Source organism: Scyliorhinus canicula, chromosome 13, assembly GCF_902713615.1.
Source record: "Scyliorhinus canicula chromosome 13, sScyCan1.1, whole genome shotgun sequence".
Lineage (NCBI taxonomy): Eukaryota > Metazoa > Chordata > Chondrichthyes > Carcharhiniformes > Scyliorhinidae > Scyliorhinus > Scyliorhinus canicula.
In genome coordinates, this window is record NC_052158.1 from 99,381,721 (window position 1) to 99,406,857 (window position 25,137).

The window sequence follows — 25,137 nt, forward strand, 5'->3', positions numbered from 1 at the left end:
AATATAACTAAACTACAATCTACACTATATTAACACCTGTCTCATGGACAGTATCTTAAATTGTTCTCTACTCTGCTCCTATTCTTTCTAGCCTCTCCCACCCTCTCTCCACTCTCTCCCCAGAAGCCTGAGAGGCATTCCTTTCTATAGGTCTGCCCCTCGCTACATCTAGTGGTTGGCTAGAGTATTACATTAACCCTTAATGTGCTAGACATTGCACATGATGTCACAGTTGTGATATTATAATACCTATCAGCATTACAAGGGTTAATGTAGTATCACAAATAGCCACCAGAGGGAGCTGCAGATGCAACTATATAAGGCAGTGATACTAGGCTTTTGGGGAGGAGTGTCTGCAGGAGACATCAAGTGAAGGTCATAAGAGCAGTTAGTGTGAGAAGGTTAGATTATAGTTTATTCCAGTAGTGAGATTAGCAGTAGATGAGTGTGGTTATATATTATTGATCAATTCTGTATTCTTAAAGACTAAGTGTTGAATCCCAGTTTTAGTAGTGTAAATGAAATCATAGCTTTGTTTCAGTAAACGCTATACTGTGGTCTTTGTGGAACACTACGCCAAACATCCTACATAAGCAAAACAAAGAACACCATAACAGTTATGATTGCTTTCAGAGTAGAGAGAATCTACAAAAAACTACTTTTAAAGAAATAAATGAATCAATTTTCCAATGGCATGAACTGCATTGTGGATTGTATCTTTCCAACAATGGAAAATGTTGCCTGCAATCAAGTTAAGTTTTAAATGCAAATTGGTGGTCAACCTGCCTTCAGGGAATATCCCTACCATTGTTAGTAGTGGATTGCTTCATCAATGAATTTCCCTGTATCATAAAGGGAGGAATGGGGCTGTTTTCTTCTTATTCTCCAGTCTTCATCTGCATTTGCTGCCCCTCCAATGATTATGCAGCCCATCCCAACCAAGAGTAGAGCCTGACAGTAGAAGGTATTGGCTGTGCCACATAAGTTCCCGATAATCATTTCAAAAAGACCAAACCACACCACAATCAATAGGCCTGTCATTGTCAAGTGCTTAACCATTAACCACTTGCAGTCACCAGTGACCACCAGCCAACCTGGACAAGCCATATTAATGTATAATAAGTATAGGATAGAAGCTGTGATAAATGGCTCATCTCTTTAACTCTGTAATGTTCTTACACCAAGTAACAACAGTCAATAGCCTAATGGAATACTCACCACTGATTTGGAAGAGTACCTACCCATTGTCCGGTCTTCACCACTCAGCAGTCACCACTGACTACTGGCCAGAAACTTGGACCAGCTGTATTAACAATTTGCTACAAGTAGAATGCAGAATCTGTTTTTTTTTCTGTGAAGAATGAACATCTCCTTAATGTGTTCAGACCATATTCAATGCTCATTCAAGACTGTAATGGAATACTCACAGTATTCATTTGAAACAGCAGTCAAGAAATACTATCCAGAAGATATTAGTTATTTTGATCATTGCCCTTGGTGGTCACCACAATACCCAATCCCTTCATCACTGGCAAATTGTAGCTGCCATACCTACAATCTACAGGGTGTTTAGAACTATTCAGCAAGCTTATTTTTCCAGCATCTCCCAGTCCTACATCCTGGAAAGGCAAGAACAACAAGATAATGGAAGTACCGTTACGTCCAAGATACTGATTTGGATATATGCCGCGATTCTTTCATTGTCACTGGTCAAATATATGAATTCTCTGTCCAACTATTCCATTACCTTGGAAGCACTTTCAGCACAATGATTGCAGTGAGTCAAGGAGGAAAGTCACCATAATCTTCTCAGAATAACTGTAACTTTATCAGTATCATTGACATCCCAAGGGCCAATTTTAAAATAAACTTGTACGTAGCAAAATAAACTGTGAAAAATTTGGTCAGAGGCCCAATTTTTGAATCTGAGTAATCGACCTTCACTGTCGCTGGGCGAAAATCCTGGAATTCCTTCCCTAAAAAGCACTGTGAGTGTACCTGCACCATCTGGACAGCAGTGGTTCAACAAGGCAGCTCACTGCTGCATTTGCAAGGGCAATTAGGGGTGGGCAATACATGTCGGCCCAGCCAACAGTCACCCACATCCTGTAAATGAATAAAAAAGAATATTCCACTTGCACAGCCACAGGAAACCAGTCCTTTCATGCCTTATCAATACTTGGGAGAGGGGCAAAAGCATTCAGCCCTGTGTGGATATGTTCACTATCCGGCTAGAATTGAACTTAAGAACTGGAATTAATTTTATCCCTGTTACTTTTTGGAAAGAACTGTTCATTTGGGTCAGTCTTCTGAAACCACCAGCGAGACAGGACAGCCAAAATGTAGCAATTTTAACATTGATCAGCAGGTGAAAATGATTTGATGGCAAGTCATTGGATTCAATGGAAAACTAACTCAGGTGAGTTATAAAGCTGTCTGCTGCAATGCTATCACCCATTTCTGCCTGACAATAAAAGCTGAAATTGACCCTGCTCTGTACAGTCTGCTATGAAATGTTAAACAATAACGTTTATTCAATAAGGTCATAACTGATACTTCAACTACCGGTTCAATGGGTGGCATGGTGGCACAGTCCAAAGATGTGCAGGTTAGGTGAATTGGCCATACAAATTACCCCTTACTATCCAAAAGGTTAGGTGGGGTTACTGGGTCATGGGGATAGGGTGGGGCCTAACTCTAGGTTAGGTGCTATTTCAGATGGTCGGTGCAGACTCGATGGGTCAAATAGCCTCCCTCTGCTGTTTCCAATTTAATGGAATACTATCCCATGAGCGTTGCCAATAATATTGCTCTTTAGAGTCACCATTATGATACTGAGGCTCTTTTTATGATATGATGTTATGTCCCAACAGCATCGCCAATACTGTGGGCATTTCTTTTTCTCTTATTGAAACACAAAGCTTTCACGTTTATCGGTCAAATGACCACCCAACCAGTTAGTGAGTTCAAATTCAAAGATGGTTTATTTACACACAAGGGTTACTTTGAAATGCAAGCACAATATACTACAATTTAAACTACACCTAGAAACTGCAATAACCTATACTTAACTTCAGGAGACCGGCACCGTGCAAGTGGATAAGGCCTTTATCTTGATCTCATGTGGCTGGTTTGAAGAAGTGGCTCTGTCTCTGCTGGGCTCATCCTTCAGGTAGTGATTGTTTGGTCTTGAACTTGGCTGTCTGGACGTTATGCTGAAGTTGGGCTGGCACGTGCCGGATTCAAAGGAGGCTGGCACAGGCCAGGTCCAAAAGAGGCAGAACACATGGCTGTGTCCCCTCTTATCCCTCTGGGATTTCGCGCTCTTTGGGGCGGTCCTTGATCTTGGACCCAATAGTTTGACAGGGCTCTGATCACTGCCTTCGATTTCGGCCAATAAAGGGACGGGTGCCTTGGTGGCTGGGCGGTCCTCAGCAGTCATTGACCTTGGCAGTTGGGTTCTCTGAGTAAAGGGAGTAGCACCGATCAGTCTGTGGCTGTACCAGTTTCTTGATTGGAGTCCTATTGTTCTGGGGAACGGGCCATTAAAATGCAAACGAGCGGGGGTTTTGATCAGGTCTAACTATCTGCGTTTGCACAGTAAGAAGTCTTACAACACCAGGTTAAAGTCCAACAGGTTTGTTTCAAACACAAGCTTTCGGAGCACTGCTCCTTCCTCAGAAGGAGCCTGAGGAAGGAGCAGCGTTCCGAAAGCTCGTGTTTGAAACAAACCTGTTGGACTTTAACCTGGTGTTGTAAGACTTCTTACAATGCTCACCCCAGTCCAATGCCGGCATCTCCACATCATATCTGCATTTGAAATACACAGATGCTCTGTATCTGTCTGATTCCTGAGTTGGCCATACTTCCTATGGTCCTTTGCAGGTGGCCATCTCAGATGGCTACACTGTACTAGAGGAATTCTATGATTCAATTCTATAGGTCTTGCTGCACATGGATATGGACTGCTCTTGTATCTGAGGAGTCACAAATAAAACTGAACATTGTGCAATCATCTGCGAACATTCTACTTCTGACTTTATCATGAAAGGAAGGTGACTGGTGAAACAGCTAAAGATGGTCAGGTCTCGGGTACTACCCTGAACTATTGCAGTGATATCATGGAACTGAGGTGATTGATCTCCAACATCTACAACCATCTTGCTTTGTGCTATGCATGACTCCAGCCAATGAAGAGTTTTCCTTCTGATACCCATTGACTCAAGCTTTGCGACGACGTCTTGATGCCATACTCGGTCAAATGCTGTCTTTTAAAAAATTATTTTACAGTACCCAATTCTTTTTTTCCAATTAACGGGCAATTTAGCATGACAAATTCATCTAGCCTGCACATCTTTTTGACTTGTGGGGGTGAGATCCACGTGGACATGGGGAGACTGCAAACTCCACACAGACAGTGACCCGGGGCTAGGATCGAAACGGGTCCTCGAAGCTGTGAACATGTTATCTTCATGTCAAGGGCAGTCACTCTTGTGGTGTTCTTTGTGTTGCTTAATTCAGGATGGTTGGCGTAGCGTTCACAAAGACCACAAAATAGCTTGAACTTGAGCAAAGTTATACATTTATTAACATTACTAATTCAGATTCGACATGTACTCCTAAAGAATACACAGTTCATTATTAACATATAAACTACACTCATCCACAACTAACCTATATATTGTTATAAACTATCAGCTGCTCTTACTCACACTGGGTGGAATTCTCCATGAAGTGCAACTGAAACTTGGCTCCTTTTAGGAAACCTTTGCTGGTGGCATTAGATCTAAAAGAAAGTTAAATTCCTGTGAAAACGCCTTAATTTGTTTTCAATTATTACCTTAAATGATGTCCCACCTGTGCTAATCATAGTGCCGACTCTGGGAGACACGTCGCTCATTTGCAGTCGAACAAGCCTCAGTGAACCCCAGAGATAAACACATTGTAACTGGGCCGTAGTCATGAGTTCGGTTCCATGTGGAACTTAAGTACCCCAACCACTCCCAACACATCTATTATTGGCTGTTAAAATCTACTCTGCTCTTCACTCTTTGCTGCACAATTTGGACTGTTGGTTTGAAAAGTAGATATAGTTCATCATTATTATGTATCTTCTGAGAAGGAACAGTTAACTCTTTAACAAGAGTAAATATATAGTGTGGTGCTTCTGTGTTACTGTTTGCTAGATTTCTTTGTCTCATGAGCTGTACTTTTCTTGGCCTGCTTGGCACAATGGCGGCTGCTGACATACTGGGGCGGCATGGTAGTACAGTGGTTAGCATTGTTGCTTCATAGCATCAGGGTCTCAGGTTTGATTCCCTCTTGGGTCACTGCCTGTGCGGAGTCTGCACGGTCTCTCAGTGTCTGCGTGGGTTACCTCTGGCTGCTCCAGTTTCCTTCCACAAGTCCTGAAAGACGTGCTGCTAGGTGATTTGGACATTCTGAATTCTCCCTGTGTACCCGAAGAGGCACCGGAATGTGGCAACTAGGGGATTTTCACAGTAGCTTAATTACAGTGTTAATGTAAGCCTACTTATGACAGTAATAAAGATTATTATTATTATTACTTCTGAGGTACCTCCAGCCTACCCTTCCTGTGTGTGAAGATGAGGGAGATCAGTTGAGGGCATGTTGGGTTGCCAAATTTGATTAAGCGTATTCCTGGAGGTTTTCTGATACGACTTGCCCCCATGCTCCAGCCATCAGTCAGCCAACACATCCGTCCCTGTGAGGGACTCCCTTCCGACGCTAATTGGAAAGCAAAAAGACTTATTATCCAGTTGGATAATGCTTGTCTGTCAATCATGCAGCCTTTTACCCTCGTTTTTCAATATTTCTACATCCAGTAAAGAGAAATGTTCAGAGAAAATTTGAGAAAAAAACGGTCTTTTTTTTCATGTCTCTTTGATTTGTCTCTCGGACTGTACAAAGCAGTGTCCTGGAAATTGATCTTCAATGCCCAGAGACTTCCATCCAGTCCTGAAGGAGGCAGCCCTATACGTTACAAGACGTAATTCAAATACAGCTGAATCAATTCACTAAAATACTGTAACCAGTATGCTGCTCAAGTCCTATGGTCGCTACGAGTTATACAGATACTCAGCAAGTAAAAGTGTAGATCAGTCCATGGGGAGTAAGAGTTGATTCACCTGAATAGCCTGTGATGCTGAATCAGAGAAAAATGTCCACCATTTAATTTTATAGATGCCACAATTAACACATTCCAGTTCTCCAGGATTTAATTATACCAGAGAAATATTTGAAGTGGCAATTAACTTTCTCAATCGAAAGGCATCAATGTTTATTGCTGAACATTAAAAACAATTCATCCTTATTTCTATTAAAAGTGAAATTTCACAGACAAATTAAAGACTTGAGAGGTTTTGGGGCTTTGCTTGGCTTTTCACATAATAAATTTACCACAGAAGTCAATTAAAATGGTCATGGTTTTGAGATATTTAGAGAGTGATACCAAGCATGTTAAATTAGCAGCTGACCTCTGTCGGGATGGAAAGGACAAACACTGCTTTCTATCATGGATCTATCAAGGAAGAGTTTCTATTTTAAAATGGATTTACTTAAAAGACGGTGTGCGTGTGTGTGTTATCATCTGCTTCAGTGCAAAAACATACAAAGCCCCAGGTTTCTTTCCCTGACAGCTGATATGAAACAAAGCCTTCATGTATAGATCAAAAGTTTACATATCAAAAACAATTTTACTGTATCTGTCAGTCACAAAGTTTTATTATATTGATATGCTCAGTGTTTTTTGTTTTATTCAGTCGCTTCAAACGCATTGTGAAACCTGTGGACTCTTTAAATTGTTTACTTTTAACAAAAAGGACCTGATGCTCCCTAAGAGACATGTTGTGAGTGGGATGGGTTCGGGAGTCAGCTAATGCCAAACCCAGAAAAACGTGTCTGCCTGGGGTTTTTTAACGCAGCCATCTTGTTATCGTTTTACTTCTGTGACTGGTGTCAATTGCGTGGCCCTGGACATGGTGTGGACCTGAATTAACTGAACTCAACTCCCGTGTTTAGTGGGCCCCTCTTTAATTGCACCACACTGAAAGTGCTTTTGGGATCTGTGAGAATCAAGCGAAAGATATTCTTCCCCATTGGAGGAAGAAACCTTCTGCTGATACAAGGAAGGATGGAGGTAGGTCAACAGCAGGACCATTACTCCATCACGGCACTTCCTACACATACTTTTCCTGAAAGTACAACTATCCTTCTCTTTCTATGTACTTCATCCCATTCCCATATATCCATCCACCTCTGGCACGCACCCTGAATCCTAATGCATGCCTCTTCCTGATGGTCACCATCACAGAATGCACTCCATTCATTGGGTGGAAGCATGTTATTACATTCACCTTTCGATCTCCGGCTGGATTCTCCATCCCTGAGACTAAATGTTAATTGCCGGGGCAGGATTCATCGAGTTCCACAACAGCAAAACTTGCGCCAACCTGGACCGAGTCAGCGATTGTTAACAGCTGGCACTGGCGCCACATGGATCACAATCAATTCCAATGAGAAATGGTGTCGGATTCGCCGGGTAATCGATCGACACTCAAGAGTCTGACAAACTGCAGCCACATATACATATTCAGTCCAGACACATGCCATCCCAGCCAACAAGATGGCAACCAAGCATTTGGCACCGTGGTTCATTGACGGCAAGCTGCAGACCCTCCTGGACGTGGGGGAGGCAGGCAGCGCTGTACCCCAGCCTGGGATGGAGGCTGCCGGCCGCCACCGTTCACAGTGCCTGGGCACAGATGGTAGAGACAGTCAGCGCCACACGAAACACCACCTGGACCGGCCTGCAGTGCCGTAAAATCTGCATGCTTCCTCAGGGTCAGGGTGAGTGTGCAGCAATTATTCCCTTGCACCAACCCCTGTCGCACACATCCATGCTCCCACCCCCCCCCCCCCCCCCCCCCCCCCAAACCCGGCCCCCCAACAGGAGAGCGGCTGAACCCCTAACCTGCACCACTTGCTGCCACCTGGCTAGCATGGCTGGCTGCTCTGGCCACTGAGCCCACCAGCTATCCAGCACTTTGTCTCACACTGTCATTTTCTGTTCTCCCCCACCCAGCCTTCTCCTCATGATTGGCTGCCCATAACCGCTGGGAGCAGGAGAAAACTGGTAGAGGGCCGCCAAACTTGCAGTCCCTCACTGTGGCTGAGCAGAAGGCCCGAGATCTAATAGGCAGGCCAGAGGAAAGGGGAGTCACCGGGGTGGAGGTCGAAAGCAGTCGAGGCCAGATGGGATGCCCTGTTCCCCCGAGGGTCTTGGAGGGTCAGCCACAGTGCAGCCAGTGCCATGTGGAGCAAGTGGCAGAGGCAGTCAGCTTGGGGGGCGTGACCCGGATGACCGATACCCAGTGCCACAGAAGGGTCAACGACCTCCACCGGGTCACTCAGGCGACTCCCGACCGCCACTCCCCTCCCCCCCCCCACTGCCCCTACTCCTGCCCAGCACATTTCCATGCCCCAGCCCATCCATATCCAGCAGCGCTGCCCACGACTCCCCGTACCCCCCCCCCCCCTCCGCCATCCCTCCTTCATACTACAGATACGGGGTGGTCCACAACCCCACCTCCAAAGAGAACACCCTCCACCAGTGCAGAGACACTAACCTCAGTGGGCAGCAGTAGTGGTCAGGCTTCAGGGACACATTTTGGTGAGCACCACACAACTGCTGATGCACATCAGGTGGAAGCAGGAACACCCAGGCAAGATGGCAGTCGGAGGTCTGTTCCCCAGAACCCAGCTGAGTCTCAGTCAGATGCTGAGCCTCTGTATCAGGTTGTGGAGGACACAGCATACCACCACAAAGTGGGCAACCCTCTGGAGGGTGGGAGATGTACTGCAGTGCATCACCAGAGCAGTCACGTCATTGGTGCCACATCTTGAGGAGTGCCTTCCCTGCTCAATGACAGCCCGGGTTTCCACATGGGCCTTGTTTTATCGAGTCTCGTATTGGTCACCGACTTCCATACTGGCATCACTAGCCAAGTCCTCAGCCGGTATCCCTTATCCGCCAAGAGCCAACCGGCCATCTGGGGTGGTCCTCAATGAGGGCAGGGATGTCCTACTGTCCCAGGATGTAGTTGTTATGCACACTCCCTGGAAAGCGTGTTGTCATGTGCATGATCTTCATGTAATGGTCGCACATGAGCTGGATTTTCAGGGAGTGTAGCACCTTCCTGTTGATGCAGGGCACTCCTCAACGGTCTGGTGTGAAAAAGCAACAAGCATGTCATCTATTAGACCCTGGACCTGGGGCATTCTGTCACTGGTGGAGAATCCTGCTGCCCCAGCATTTTGCTGGACCTGGTCCATGTCAAAGTTGACATAGTTCGCTTCCCAGGCAAACAGGCCATCCAAGACTTCCTAGATGTACTTGTGGGCTGTAGCTTTTAAGATGCCACAGAAGTCCACACTCGGGCCCTGGAATGGTTCTGAGGCGTAGAAGTTCAGGGTGATCATATCGGCCACGGAGAGCGGCTATCCTCCACCACCTGGTGCCAGATCCACGAGGACTTGGCACAGGTGCCGCACCACCCCCTTGTTGAGGTGGAGCCTCCTGCAATAAATGCAGTCCATCTGGGTCCCTTCCTGGCCTGATAAGTGGCTGGGTCCCCAGGGAGGGGGGGGGGGGGGGGGGGGGCGACCCTGCACATGGCCCACCGGCTCGAGCCTCTATCAGTGCTGCTGCCGCCTCATCCTCCAGCATCTGGCTGCCTGGCCTGCTACCAGCACCATGTTGGCAACTTCCGTGTGGTCCAAGATATCGGCCATCCCGTGCAATATCTGTAATGAATTGGGAGAGCGTGTGAGACTGACAACCAATGGCGTCTTCCACCTGGGACCGTCCAGTCACCACATTGCTCCTCCCCCCTTCACCCAGCACGCCCAGCCCAAGCACCCATGGATGCAATGGGGACGCTGCTCACCGGACCCCAGAACTGTACCCCAGACACCGGGTGCTGATCCTCTCCCCTGTGCACACACACACCCTGTGGTTGTGGCAATGTCCCCAGTGCTGGGACCCAGCCCCTGAGTGTTTGGATGTTGGCTGCTGCATTCATGGTCTCGTCTCCCGCAGTTCAGGCATCACAGTCTGATTAGGATGCGAGACAATAACCCCCACAGGCTACATGGCACACCTACCCATGGGGATCCACTTGTAAAGTGCTCACTTAACTACGGTTGCCAATTCACAATTAGCAACAGCCTTCAGTTGCGTGGTCAGAGGCCTCCACGGTCAGTTACATAGAACAGTACAGCACAGAACAGGCCCTTCAGCCCTCAATGTTGTGCCGAGCCATGATCACCCTACTCAAATTCACGTATCCACCCTATACCCGTAACCCAACAACCCCCCCCCCCCCCCCCCCCCAATTAACCTTACTTTTTTTTAGGACACTACGGGCCATTTAGCATGGCCAATCCACCTAACCCGCACATCTTTGGACTGTGGGAGGAAACCGGAGCACCCGGAAGAAACCCACGCACACAGGGGGAGGACGTGCAGACTCCACACAGACAGTGACCCAGCCGGGAATCGAACCTGGGACCCTGGAGCTGTGAAGCATTTATGCTAACCACCATGCTACCCTGCTACCCCAGGGTAGGTGATTGATGGGGCAGGTGGGCTGGGGTTGTTCTGGAATGTGACCACATGGTCGAGGGGTTGGCATGGTGGATCAATGAGACACCCATCCCCCCCCCCCCCCCCCCCCCCCCGTCGCCCCCCACAAGTCCAGCCCAGGCCATGGGCAGACATCCTTCCCCTGGCTCCACAATGCCCCTCCTCTACCGATGGCGGCCCACCCCAGCAGACGCTGGCCCACTAGTGGCTCCCTCACCCCCCTCTGAGCACCAAGTCAGCAACTCTCGTGCAGCCAGGATCTTCGCCTATGGGCAAAGATGGATACCCACCTGCTCGGGTCACGCAGTGCCCTTCCGCCAGCTTCACATTTTTTAAAAGGTGCACGAATCAGCGCCCGTGTGACCACTTGGTGCGGATGACCGTTAGATAGGGAGTCACTCCCATTGATTGTCTGGAGATTAGGCTTAAGTGGTGATTATTGGCTTCACGCCACGCTCCAACAGGATCTCAAATTCGCCTCCGGGAGCGGGCTGGTTAGATTGCAAACAGATCGGCACCCAATGCGGTTCTTGATTTTGGCTCTCCGCAATTTAACAGCCTTGTTGCGCTCTTTCTTCAGCACAACACGGCCATTAAATTGTGCCCAAGACCTGCTCAGCTGGACACAGATACTGTAATCCAGGCTGCCAATGAAAAGGAGAATAATTGAGCAGCAGCCGAATGTGTAATGTGCTGACGCGCCTTCCAAACACATTGACCAAAGTTGCAGAGACAATGGAAATGTCCACCTCAAGAATAAGTTTGTTCATGTTGCAGAATATTGCAATGTCTTCTTGTGTTCATAGGATGTCCAACTCTGCAGAACATCAGGCATGGCAATTGCAAGTCCATGTTCAGCTTGGCCACAGCCACACATTCTCTAGGTGGCAACATATCTACCACCTTAAATAAGATTTAGATATCCTAGTCTTGGGCGTACAGTGTTGCATTGATGTGCATTGTAGTACACTGCAGCAGAGTAGTATCATTGAAGTGCAGTAGGCCCATGAGATGGATGATGGCAGAAGTTGTTGTGGCCGTAAGAGTTTTGATTCAAAGTGTCTCCACTCCTCACCTATTTCTCTCTATCTCAGTCAATAGTCCACATGCTGACTCATCTCTTGATGGTCGAGTCTGCCTTGCACAGGTGAAGCAGTCTTTTGTGGGGGCCACATGAACTCTAATCTACGGAGGATCTTGGCCAAGATCCTTTCTTTGAACTCATTGATGGTATGAAGATGACATTGATAAAGCCAGCATTTGTTGCTCATTCTGAATTGCCCGTGAGAAAGTGGTGATGAGCGGTCTAAATTGAACATCTGCAGTTGGTGTGGTGTCACTATTCCACCGTGGTTTTTGTTATGAAGTTTATGATTTTGACCTACCAACAATGAGGGGATGTCAGTATAATTCTAAGTCAGGATGGTCTGTGACTTAATGGGGAACTTGCAAATTGTGGTATCCCATGCACCTGCTGCCCTGTACTTCTAGGAAATAGAGGTCATAGGTTTGAAAAGTGCTTAAATTAAGTCAATGTTTCCAGGAAAGTTTCCTGTAAAATTGGATGATAAATTGGTGTGGACAATGCACAGAAGCAGAAAGAAAGGTTTCAGGTACAAAAGCTTTTAGAAAGAGCAGTTGGCTGCAATTCATGTACTACAGCGGAGGAGGAGCGTGATCACATCAATGCCAAAAGTTCCATTTCTCAGCAATAATTCTTCAGAGTTGTTCATGTACGAAGTACAGCAAAGAATACTAGTCCAGTTGGTGCTGAAGGGCACCCACCTGTACAAGGACATAGATTGCAGAGCTGATGAGGAATGCTCTCCCGCCACCATCTCCCTGTAGTTGTGCCAATTCTGCCTTCACAGAAGGCATGAATTCAGGGAACACCGACTGGATGAAAGGGAGCCCGCACATAGCAGAGAAGGAACGGGAAGGGAGGCCATTCACAGGAGGGGCCACAGATCCCAAACTGGGAGAACGGTCCAGACAAAGCTCTCCCAAGAACTCAAAAGGACGAACAGCATTTCCCTCCCCAGCAAAAACAAATGTAATTATAAATTGTAAACGCTGTAAAGAGTTCTGGCAATTATTGGAAATATGTAAGTAAATGTGTGTGACTTGTATCACTAAACGTTAAGAGTCCTGATAAGTCCTTCTAAAAAAAGCTATCAGATTCACACTAATGTAAATAAAGTAGGGAAAAGATAGAACTGGGACCACTGTCACAGACGCGGGGACATCTTGCGATATGTGCATTGGTGTTGCTACTGTGTTGGTTATTATTGTTGTTTCTGCATTGTTCGATAAAGTTTGGATATTAAGTGCAAAACTGCCAAAAAATATATATTTTTTTAAAAAAGCATTAATTAAATATCAATATGCATTTGCATCCATATGGAGGTAACCGAGTAAGCATTCACAGAACATTCAGCGAAATACCGCACTGACAGAGCAGAATTTCGGGAGATCTATCGATTGTTAGCCACCAGGGTGGATCAATCCAGAACATCTTACTGGAAATTATAACCCCATGGAGTTACCTTTTTGAACCTATTACATCTCTCAGTTCTGATGAAAGGTCATGTACCTGATAGATTAACTCTGTTTCGTTCTCCAAAGATGCTGCTTGATCTGCTGCGTATTTTTAGCACTTTCTGATTTTATTTCCTTTCATTTGGATTGGAGTGGATTGGATTTTGTTTATTGTCACGTGTACCGAGGTACAGTGAAAAGTATTTTTTTGCGAGCAGCTCAACTAAGATCACTAAGTAAATGAAAGGGAAAGGAAATAAAACAAAATACATAGTAGGGCAACACAAGGTACACAATGTAACTACATAACACTGGCATGGGGTGAAGCATAGAGGAGTGCAGTGTTAATCAGAAGAGGGTGGTTTAAGAGTCTGGTAATAGCGGGGAAGAAGCTGTTTTTGAGTCTGTTCGTGCGTGTCCTGAGACCTTTGTATATCCTGCCCGATGGAAGAAGTTGGAAGAGTGAGTAAGCCGGGTGGGAGGGGTCTTTGATTATGCTGCCCGCTTTCCCCAGGCAGCGGGAGGTGCAGATGGAGTCAATGAATGGAAGGTAGGTTTGTGTGATGGACTGGGCTGTATTCACGACTCTCTGATGCAGGATTAAGCCAAATAGATTACCACCAGTGCTTGGAGCTGAAAGTTGCATTCATGTCATCATTCAGTCATAAATTGACATTTCCTTCATGTCTATTCAAGAACTCTTTCTCCCCTTCTACCATCATTCCCTCTGATTTCCTTGTGGGTTGCGTGGCACCAAATGCCCAATCCCTAGGCTTATTTTTATATTTATTATCCTCTGAGTGAGTCTGAGTTGATGAATGTGTGCGAGAAGGTGAATGATGGTGTGGGTGAATTTATTCTGGCTGTCACATGCCGCTGGTGAGTATCAAGCCCATGGGTCACTTTCTCGTTCTGTTTCTGCTTTCTACCTTTCAGCTCTTGTGAAGAGAAAAAAAAAATTGAGAAATCCAGTGAATTTCCCAATCATTGAGCACCGAAACTAAAAACTTCTCTTGACCTTGAACATTATCACTTGTTCTTCCCAAACATGGCAGCACGACGGCACAATGGTTAGCACTGCTGCCTCATTGTGCCAGGGACCAGGGTTCAATTCCGGCCTCGGGAGACCGTCTGTGTGGAGTTTGCACGTTCTCCCCATGTCTGCATGGGTTTCCTCCGGGTTCACCGGTTTCCTCCCATAGTCCAAAGATACGTAGGTTAAGTGAATTGGCCATGTTAAATTGCCCCTTAGTGGACAAATATGGGTAGGTGAGGGGATAAAGCGGATAAAGAGGGGGAGTGGGCCTCGGTTTGATTCTCTTTCAATTTGTCGGTGGAGACTCAACGGGTCGAATGGCCCCCTTGTGCACTTTAGGAATTTTATGAAACCAGCTGTTGCGTGCAGGACTTCCTACATTTCCTTTCCCTGATGTCTCACATGATATGAATCCCATTGTCATAATGATAACAGAATGTGTTTGGATGCCTGAGTTATCTTGTATCACATATTGCATCCTGATGAAGGTCAAACAATAACATATGATTGGAGGTTGGCCAACAAGGAGGATTAAATGATCTGATACCTGCAGTTAAAGCTGTGACTTTGAGTGTCGTCCTTCAGCCTGAGATGTGACATTGCCGATAAGGTAAATAGCAAGATATTTAGGATTGTGCCATTTGCTGGAGCTGATACGCCTGCGGTCTGGGGAATTGAACCATTTGATCTGACTGGTGATGCCAGAACCATCAGTGTGAAATGTGGCTGGAGCTCGAAGCATATGCTGACCATTACAGTCTGTTTTTCGAGTCGGTCGAAGGTGGGACAGAAAGCACAGCAACAGGTCTTATTGTTGTTCAGTGAGGGAGACTTTCAAGATGCTGCCTAAGATGGGCGCGAAGGCAGGTTAGGAACCTACAGTGAAAGCTTTCGAGGGCCATTTTGTGGCAGCGTCACATGTCACATTCCAGAGGCATATTTTCTGTCAGATGAGACAGAAAAAGGGGAAACAACAGCCCAATTCATGACCCATCTGATCAGGCTATTATGTTGTGTCAGATCTCAATAATCAGTAAATGGACCAGGCGGTTCAACATTCCAAGTCGTTGAGTTGTAACCTGCTGGAAAGAGGAAGTGTCTTAACATAGAACATAGGACATACAGTGCAGAAGGAAGCCATTCGCCCATTGAGTCTGCACCGACTCACTTAAGCCCTCACTTTCACTCTATCCCTGTAACCCAATAACCCCTCCTAGCCTGGGACATTTATCATGGCCAATCCACCTAACCTGCACATCTTTGAACTGTGGGAGGAAACCGGAGCACCCGGAGGAAACCCACGCAGCCACAGGGAGAGCGTGCGGACTCCGCGCAGACAGTGACCCAGCGGGGAATCGAACCTGGGACCCTGGCGCTGTGAAGCCACAGTGCTATCCACTTGTGCTACCGTGCTGCCCGAACGTGGAAGGTTCTTTGAAAATAGCAGCTGCGTTGGAAGCCGAGGATAAACAAATTCACAGCTTGAAACTTGGCCCCACCTCTCTCATCCGCACAACAAAGGTAGGGTTTAACTGAGTGGCACCGCACAGTCCTTATACGTATAAATGTAAACCGCAAATGTCTGGGAGAGAACATTTCTGTTGTGGCAAGCTGGGGCACAAAGGAAAAGATGCCTGGCGTCCTGCCAAGGGAAACATATGCAGAAAGTGTGAAGCCAAAGATTATTCTGCCAAGGAGCGTAGAAGCAAAGATGAACAGAGAAGGAAGCTGGGCAAACCATGTAAAGAAAAGAGACAGCAGCACAACTGTGAGATGTATTGAAGAAGATGCAGAGAGCGAGGATGCAAAGAGCAATTACAATGCATGTTTTCTGTCAGTAGGATTAACCATGAGAAAGTTTCAGTGATTATTGGTGGTGTTAATGTGAGCATTACTGTGGATTCAAGCAGTGACAGCAATGTAATTGTCAGAGCATGTGGGAGAAACCAAAGGCAAAGAGAATCACGTGCACACATCAAAAATGTGTCAAAAACTCCATCCTTAAACATCTAAAACCCCACTTCAACCTGCTGGCTACTTCAATGTAGATGTGAGAACTGTGGGTCAGAATGTAGAGGCACAATTTGTCACGATTGTCACGAGGAGGATGTTGAGCCTCTTCTGGGCAGAGAAACTATCCTAGACTCGTGGGTATTACAACATCAAATTGAAAGTAAATTTTGTGAAAACCTGTGCTAAGCTTAAAAAGGAGTTTGGACCAGTGTTTCAAATTATTGGGACGTTATACAACTGGCAAGTAAGATTAAGCATTGACAGAAATGTAAAGCCTATATACCTCAGCCTCAGTGCAGAACACCTTTTGGTCGAGAGGGAAAGTTGAGGTGAAGATCAAGGTCATCGACCAAGACATCATAGAGCAAGGTGAAGAGTCAATACTGTTGGTGAGCCTTGCTGTAGTCATGCCTAAACAAAATGGTGACATCAAGCTATGTGTTGATATGCAGCAGGTAACTGAAGCGGTAGTGAGAGAAACATCATCCAATTTCCAATGTGGATGAATTCATTCAAAAATTGTCAGCTAACAAGGCACTTAATATATTCGATTTAAAGTGGGAATACCGCCAGCCAAAGCACCATCCTGATTTAAGGGAAATGACAACTTTTATCAGTCATTGTGGGCTTTACCGATACAAGAGATTGCTTTTTGACACCAAGGCGGTACCTAAGATTTACCAACACAAAATCCATAAGGTGGTACAAGGGTTCCCAGGAACAGCCAATGTCTCAGATGACACCATCATTCATGGGGCCAATAGAGAGGGACCATAATGAGAGGCTGTGTGTTGCTCTTTCAGTCAAGTGTAACACCCAGGGCGGAATTCTCCGCTCCCGGGAAAAATCGGGAAGGCAGTCGTGAACTCGGCCGAGTTTCACGACGGCCTCGGAGGCCGCTCCTCTCACCGTATTCACCACCACCCGGGGGGCTAGGGACGGCGCTCCGTTATTCTTGGCCGCCGGGCCTTGACGCTTGCGTCAAGGCGGCGCGCCGAGAATGACGCGATGGCGGCGCCTATGTAACGTCAGCCGCGTATGTGCAGGTTGCCCGGCTCCAGCCCGCGCATGAGCGGCTGACGTCACAACGGCTGACGGCTCAAACTCGCGAATGCGCGGTGGCCGTCTTCCCCTCCGCTGCCCCGCAAGACGTGGCAGCTTGATCTTGCGGGGCGGCGCAGGGGAAAGAGTGCATCGCTTTTAGATGCCGGCTCAACGATCGGTGGGCACCGATCGCGGACCAGTCCCCTCCCGAGCACGGCCGTGGTGCTCACTCCCCTCTCCGCCCCCCACAAGGTTCAAATGGGCCTTTGGCGCCCATGTTCACGACGGTAGCGACCAGGTGTGGTTGCCGCCGTCGTGAACCGATCGCTAAACGGCAGGCCGCTCGGCCCATCCGGCCGGAGAATCGCCGGTCGCCGTGAAAAACGGCGACCGGCGATCCTTCTGGGGGGGGAGGGGGGGGGGGGGGGGGGAGAATCGCAGGGGGCACCAGGGGGGCGTGAAATCAGTCGCCCGGTCCTCCCGTGATTCTCCTACCTGGCGTGGGGAGCGGAGAATCGCGCCGCCAGTGTCTCATTCTGGGGGGGGGGGGAGGGGGGGGGGTGTGGGAGAATCGCAGGGGGCACCAGGGGGGCGTGAAATCAGTCGCCGGTCCTCCCGTGATTCTCCTACCTGGCGTGGGGAGCGGAGAATCGCGCCGCCAGTGTCTCATTCTGTCTTGGTCCTGCTGCTCCAACAATCTCTGCATTTATTCCTGCTTGAGAACAGAATGTTTGTCAGGCCCAAACTGGTTTATTTGACAACAATTGGACAGATGGGACCAATTCTATTATGTGGTTTGCATTGAAAGATAATACCCCAAGGAATGGCATGAATTGTCAGATTCTCCAGTGGCATCATTATTCTATTGTGAGGGGAGTCTGTGCAGTCCTGCAGGTTGCTAAACACTAAAGTTAAACACTTAAGTGAGTTATTACACTTTCAGGATTAACATTGGTTTGGAGTTCATTGAGCCTGTTCCACCATTCAATATGATCATGGCTGATTTTAAGCTCCAACTCCGACTGTCGACATAGGCGGGACGAGAAGATCCTTCCAACAGCCAATGACGAGCTGCTTCTGCTGCCAAAAATCATGCCGTGGGGGGGGGGGGGCAGAAAATCCCACCCTTAATATATTTTACAAGCCAACTTTCTGGTGCATATTGCCTTATTTGAAACTGTATTTTCTTCAAAGATTATTACAGGTTTTTGAAATATGGAGGTTGTTGCCTGACATTAATTATCTTTATTTTGGGCATTCTCTGCAGTTGCAGAATTGACAGGGTTTGAATATAAGATGGAAATTAAGGTTGGCGTGATGAGTTCCACTGAATTTTAGTATTTTATTTCAATATGCACTGCTACGGAACTGGATTCTCCAAAAATGGGGCTATGCCCCCACCCCGGCGTACAAACGCTGCTATTTCACTCTTGACTTTCCTTAAAAAAGTCAAGACCGACTCTCCTACCTGCAGGGGGTTGGCAGGGCCCCGGAGTGCTCCTCGCAGCTCTGGTTGCAGAAACGGGACCCCGCACTTCCGGCCGGCACTTGTCTCACTGCCCTTGCCTAGACCCCAGACCCTGAAATTACCTGGGCTCCTTGGTGTACAGTGAGACTGCTTGTAGTTCCAGCAGTGGCCACCACTCCCGGTTGGTGCTGCTGGGACAACAGAGCTGTTGACTATCCAATTGGTTGGTATCTCACTGAGGCATGACTTCCTCCAGTGAAAAGTTGCCTTGAAGCGACTAATGCTGCTTCCAGTTTCTGGCACTGCTACCATGGGCATCCTGTAAAATTCAGACAATGTTACTTATATTTTAATGACATTGAAGTCAGGGATTTTCATCCATGTTGCACACCATTTTAACAATTAAAACAAGATCTTACACCCTCTGATTTTCTTCCTTTATTATTAGTTCATGAGATGTGGGGTCAGTATTTGTTACACGTCCCAATTGCCCTTGGGATGGTGAGCTACTTTCTTGACTTCAACATTTTCTTCCGTTTGCATCAAGGCTGTAATGTGGTCCAAAGCTGAGAGATCCTGTCAAAACCAAACTGAGCACCAGTCAGCAGGTTATTGCTGAGTAAATATCTCTTGATTTCACCATTGGTAACACCTTTCGTTGCTTTTCTGAAAATTGAGAATGGACTCATGGGCTGGTAATTCGATGGATTGGATTTCTCCTGCTTTTTGCAAACCATACCATTTCAGTAATAAAAAAAAAGGTGAAAATGCACAAACATATGCTAGCTGAACAGAGTATTAAAATCTACATAAAATCTCTGTACCTATTACTCATTTTCTTATTTGCTAGTCAGAAATACAATTAGTCACATATATATTCCTAATTAGCAATATGTAGCTTGTGGTTGATGATACCTCTATCAGATGAAATATTCCTTTTGCCTTCATGAATGGTAAAATATTCCATTGTACTTTTGAACAAAGAGCAGAAAGTTCTTCAAATTTCATGACCAACATTTTTCTTTCGAGCAGCGTCACTAAAAGAAGATTATTTGGTTTTAATACATTTGAATGACCATTGCCCCTCTGCCCACTCTTTTAACAGCAGCATCATTCTGTTTATTGTAAAATAGCGGCAAAGAAATGTCACGCTACTCATTTGCAACAGTCATCATTAACCTTGTGTGCTTTAAGGTCTGTAAGTCGGTTCTGGTGCACATTTACAAGACAGTCACATGGATTAATGTTTGAATTTGGTTGTGGATCTCAGTCCAAATTGAAACGAGGAACAACAATAGCAAATGCCAGGAACCTAAAACTAAGCAGCAAAAAAACAGCATGTTAGGCAATTTATCTGTGACGAAAAATGGCAGTCACTGTATCAAGTATGGCCCAAAGTTCTGATGAAACATTTAACTTGTTGCTTTTCTCCGCACATGCTGCCCCAGACTCTCAAAGTCTTTCCAGGGGTTTCTGTTTCTGGTTTGCTTTTGTCTGACCATTTCTCCTCTGAAGCTATATAAAAACAATATGATTTATCTAATATACATCTCCTCAACCCAGGAAATCTTGTGCATGCCTTTGTACTTCAATAGATCCGGGACAAAGATAGATGTGATAGCAGGGAACCAGCTTTGTTTCAGAAATGTCAGATGCACTGATGCTGTAGAAACAGTTTGTAAAAGGTTTCAGTTCACAAATTATCCTGATGAAAAGAACTGAACCCAATAAACTTGTCTTGAAATACTCAGAATGAATTGTGGTGTCATAATTTTTAAAAAAACCTTTAATAATTTATTAATTTCTTTTGGCTTCCTATGCAGAATTGTAAGAGGCTCTAAAGTACTGGAAATTGCACCAAATAAAGTGCCCCCCAACAAAATAAATGTTGGGGCAAATGCTGGACCATACATTGCAATTGACAGCGTTTTAAGCAGAAATAGGGTAACTTTCTGGGAGAGAAAAAGCAGTGAAGAATGCTGTCTGCCTCAAGCCTCCACTCAACAAATTTCCTCCTCACTAGAATTGCAGATTGTTAGTACCAACCATTCAGATCAGTTGACAGGTCGGGCTAACGGCTGTCAGAGTTGATTAGATAGGGAAGTGGGGAGAACTGAAGACTGTTAGAACCAATCTGATTGGTTAGAGGTTAAGACTTAAGGCAGTCAGAACCAATCAGCCAGACATTGCTCTCTCACACAGTTGAGTGTGCACATAAATATTTCTAAAGGTAAGCTGATGGTTTCTGAGAGTTGCAGCTATCATAGAATTTACAGTGCAGAAGGAGGCCATTCGGCCCATCGAGTCTGCACCGGCTCTTGGAAAGAGCACCCTACCCAAGGTCCACACCTCCACCCTATCCCCATAACCCAGTAACCCCACCCAACACTAAGGGCAATTTTGGACACTATGGGCAATTTAGCATGGCCAATCCACCTAACCCTTGGACTGTGGGTGGAAACTGAAGAACCCGGAAGAAACCCACGCACACACAGGGAGAATGTGCAGACTCTGCACAGACAGTAACCCAAGCCGGGAATCGAACCTGGGACCCTGGAGCTGTGAAGCAATTGTGCTATCCACAATGCTACCGTGCTGCCCTTTAAGGTCTATTTATTTACAAGAAGTTGCAAACAACAAGCTGTTCCATTTCAGCATTTAAAAAATGTTACTTTCCTCAAAGGAACTTTACAGGTCAGTTATTATTTCATGTGAAGCATTTCTTCCCCGTTAAATTTCAACAACTGTTCATGCAAAGCCCACTCCATGTGTCTGATCAAACTTTAGTTTAGCATTAGCTGGAATCAAACTCTGTCTGACAAACAAGGCAGGTGAGTTAAGGGCATGGATAGACAAATGGCAACAGGATGCCATTGCTATATTGGAAACCTGGCTAAAGGAGGGGCAAAATTGGCAGCTCAATATCCCTGAATACAGTGTTCTCGGGCAGGACAGAGTGGGAGATCAAAAAGGAGGGGGAGCAGCAATAATAGTTTAAGAATCAATTCCAGTTATGAGGAGGAATGATATACTAAATGGGTCAAGAAATGAGGCTTTATGGGTTGAACTTAGAAATAGAAACGGGGCCGTCACACTCGTGAGAGTATACGACAGATCCCCAAATAGTGAAAGTGAGATAGAAGATCAAATATGTAGGCAGATTTTTGCCTGTAAGAACAAGAGGGTAAGACTAATAGGAGACTTTTACTATGCCCATATCAACTGCGAATCAAACAATATAAGGGTAACTGAGGGAGAAAAGTTCATGCAGCGTGTTCAGGAAAACCTTTTCAACCAATTAGTGACAACCCGATGAGAGGAGATGTAATTCTAGACCTATTCTTGGGGAACAAAGAAAGACAATTGGGTGAAGTGATAGTTGGTGACCATATCAGGGATAGTGATCACAATTCAGTTAGATTCAGTATTACCATCGAAAAGGACAGAGATAAAGCAGTCGGAAAAATTTTGAACTGGGGAGGCAAATTTTTCAGAAAAGGGAAGAAACTTGTCTGAGGTAAATTGCCAGCATTGTTCGAGGATAAATCAGTGGGAAGTGTCATGATATGCAAACATGCAACCAATGAACACTCAGAATAGGACACAACCAATGGGCAGTCAGGACACTCAGAGGTGGCATCACCACAAGGGGGCATGACATAAACACGATAAAGGGGATGAGGCACTCACACCCTGCTTCTTACACCCTGCTTCTTTCCACAGAGAGACACCGAGAGAGTTAGACAGGGTTGATCAGCACCATCACACCCCAGCACATGGCTTAGAGCAAGCTGGTACAGTCAGACTGAGTTACTACAGTTAGATTAGCAGACAGTCAAACTCATTTGTGAACTGTGTTAATAGTTCAATAAACACATTGAACTCATTTCAGAGTCTGGACATCCTTTAGTTAAGACTTCAACAAGTAGCAGCCTGTGTTATCCGAAGCAGCAGAACACTACAGGAAGCACTAAAAGGAGAGATCCTAAATGAACAAATGAGACTCGTCCCCTTCAAAAATAAGAGTGGGACTGCCAAATCTAGACGCCCTTGGTTGTCCAGAGGAATACAGGGGAAGATCAAACCAATAAAGAAAGTGTACAATAGACACAAAGAACCCGGCACTGCAGATAACCGAGATGAGTATAGGAAGTATAGGGACCAAGTCAAAAAGGAAATAGGGAAATCAAAGAGACGCACGAAAAAGGATTAGCAAGTAAAGCTACAGAAAATCCAAATATGTTTCACCAAAATATTAACGATAATAGATTAATTATGAAAAAAGTGGGACCTATCAGAGGTGAAGAAGGGAACTTGTGTGTAGATGCAGAGGTTGTGGGAAGGGTTTTAAATGAATATTTTGCCTCCATATTTACAATGAAATGAAATGAAATGAAAATCGCTTATTGTCACAAGTAGGCTTCAAATGAAGTTACTGTGAAAAGCCCCTAGTCGCCACATTCCGGCGCCTGTTCGGGGAGGCTGGTATGGGAATTGAACCGTGCTGCTGGCCTGCCTTGGTCTGCTTTCAAAGCCAGTTCTTTAGCCCTGTGCTAAACCAGCCCCTTGGAAATGGATGATGCAGATACAGTAATCCAAGAGAAACACTTTGAGATATTGGAGGGACATTCAGAAAGAGGGAAGAAGTACTCGAAGAGTTCGAACCCTTGAACGTTTTTTAAAAATTTTAGAATATCCAATTAATTTTTTCCAATTAAGGGGCAATTTACCTTGGCCAATCCACCTACACTGCACATCTTTTGGGTTATGGGGGTAAAACCCATGCAAACACGGGGAGAATGTGCAAACTCCACACGGACAGTGACACAGAGCCGGGATCGAACCTGGGATCTCGGCACCATGAGGCAACTGTGCTAACCACTTGCACCAACGTGCTGCCCAGAATCCTTGAAAGTTGATAAGTCGATAGGGCCAGATGGATTGTTTCCGAGGCTTTTGAAGGAGGTCAGGCAGGAGATAGTAGATGTTCTGAGGACGATTTTGCAATCCTCAGTAGATACAGGGAAGGTACCGGAGGACTGGAGAAATGCAAACGTGGTCCCATTGTTTAAAAAGAGACCAAATAATTATAGCTTAGTTAGTCTTGCGACAGTAGTTGGCAAATTACTGGTATTAATCCTGAGAGTTAGGATTGACTGTCACATAGAAAAACATGGACCCTGTCTGCGATCGTCAGCATGGATTTGTTAAAGGAAGGTCTTGCCTCACAAATTTGATTGAAAACTTTGAGAAAGTAAGAAGAAGGGTTGATGAAGGTAGTGCATTAGATGTTTCATACATGGATTTTAGCAAGGCATTTGACAAAGTCCCTCATGGCAGGTTGGTCAAGAAAGTGAAAGTCCATGGAATACTTGGAAAAGTAGCAAACTGGCTAAAAAATTGGCTTAGTAATAGGAAAAAAAAGTATTACAACACCAGGTTAAAGTCCAACATGTTTGTTTCAAACACTAACTTTCGGAGCACTGCTCCTTCCTCACGTCCTTCACCTGAGGAAGGAGCAATGCTCCAAAAGCTAGTGTTTGAAACAAACATGTTGGCCTTTAACCTGGTGTTGTAAGACTTCTTACTGTGCTCACCCCAGTTCAATGCCGGCATCTCCACATCAGGAAAAGAAAGGGTAATGGTTGATGGCTGTCCTTACAAGTGGAAGTTGTTTCTAATCGTGTTCCACAGGGCTCGGTGTTGGGACCCTTACTGTTGTGATATATTAATGATTTGGACGTGAACGTGGTGAGCATGATTGGTAAATTTACAGATAACACAAAGATTGGCCAAGTGGTGGACAGTGTAGAGGATAGCTCCAATCTCCAGAATAATTTAGATGGATTAGTGGAGTGGACGATAAAGTGGCAGATGGAATTTTGCACAGAGAAGTGTGAAGCCATGCATTTAGGGAGGTCAAACAGTTATAAGGAATACACAATAAATGGGAATATACTAAGAGGTGTAGATGAAGTGAGCGATCTTGGCATATAACTTCACAAGTCCCTAAAGCCAGCAGTTCAAGTAGACAACGTTGTTAAGAAAGCATATGAAATGCTCTCCTTCATTGGTAGAGGTATAGAATGTAAAAGTAAGGTCGTAATGTTGGAATTGTATAACACACTGGGTGGGCCACAAGCAGAGTAGTGTGTGTAGTTCTGGTCGCCACATCACAGGAAATAGGTAATTGTTCTGGAGAGAGTGCAGAGGAGGTTTACAAGAATGTTGGGACTAAAAAAATGTAGCTAGAGGAGAGATTAGATAGGTTGGGGTCATTTTCCTTGTAACAAAGAAGGCTGAGGCGTGACTTGATTGAGGTGCACAAAATTATGAGGGGAAGAGAACGAGTGGATAGGATAAAATTGCTTC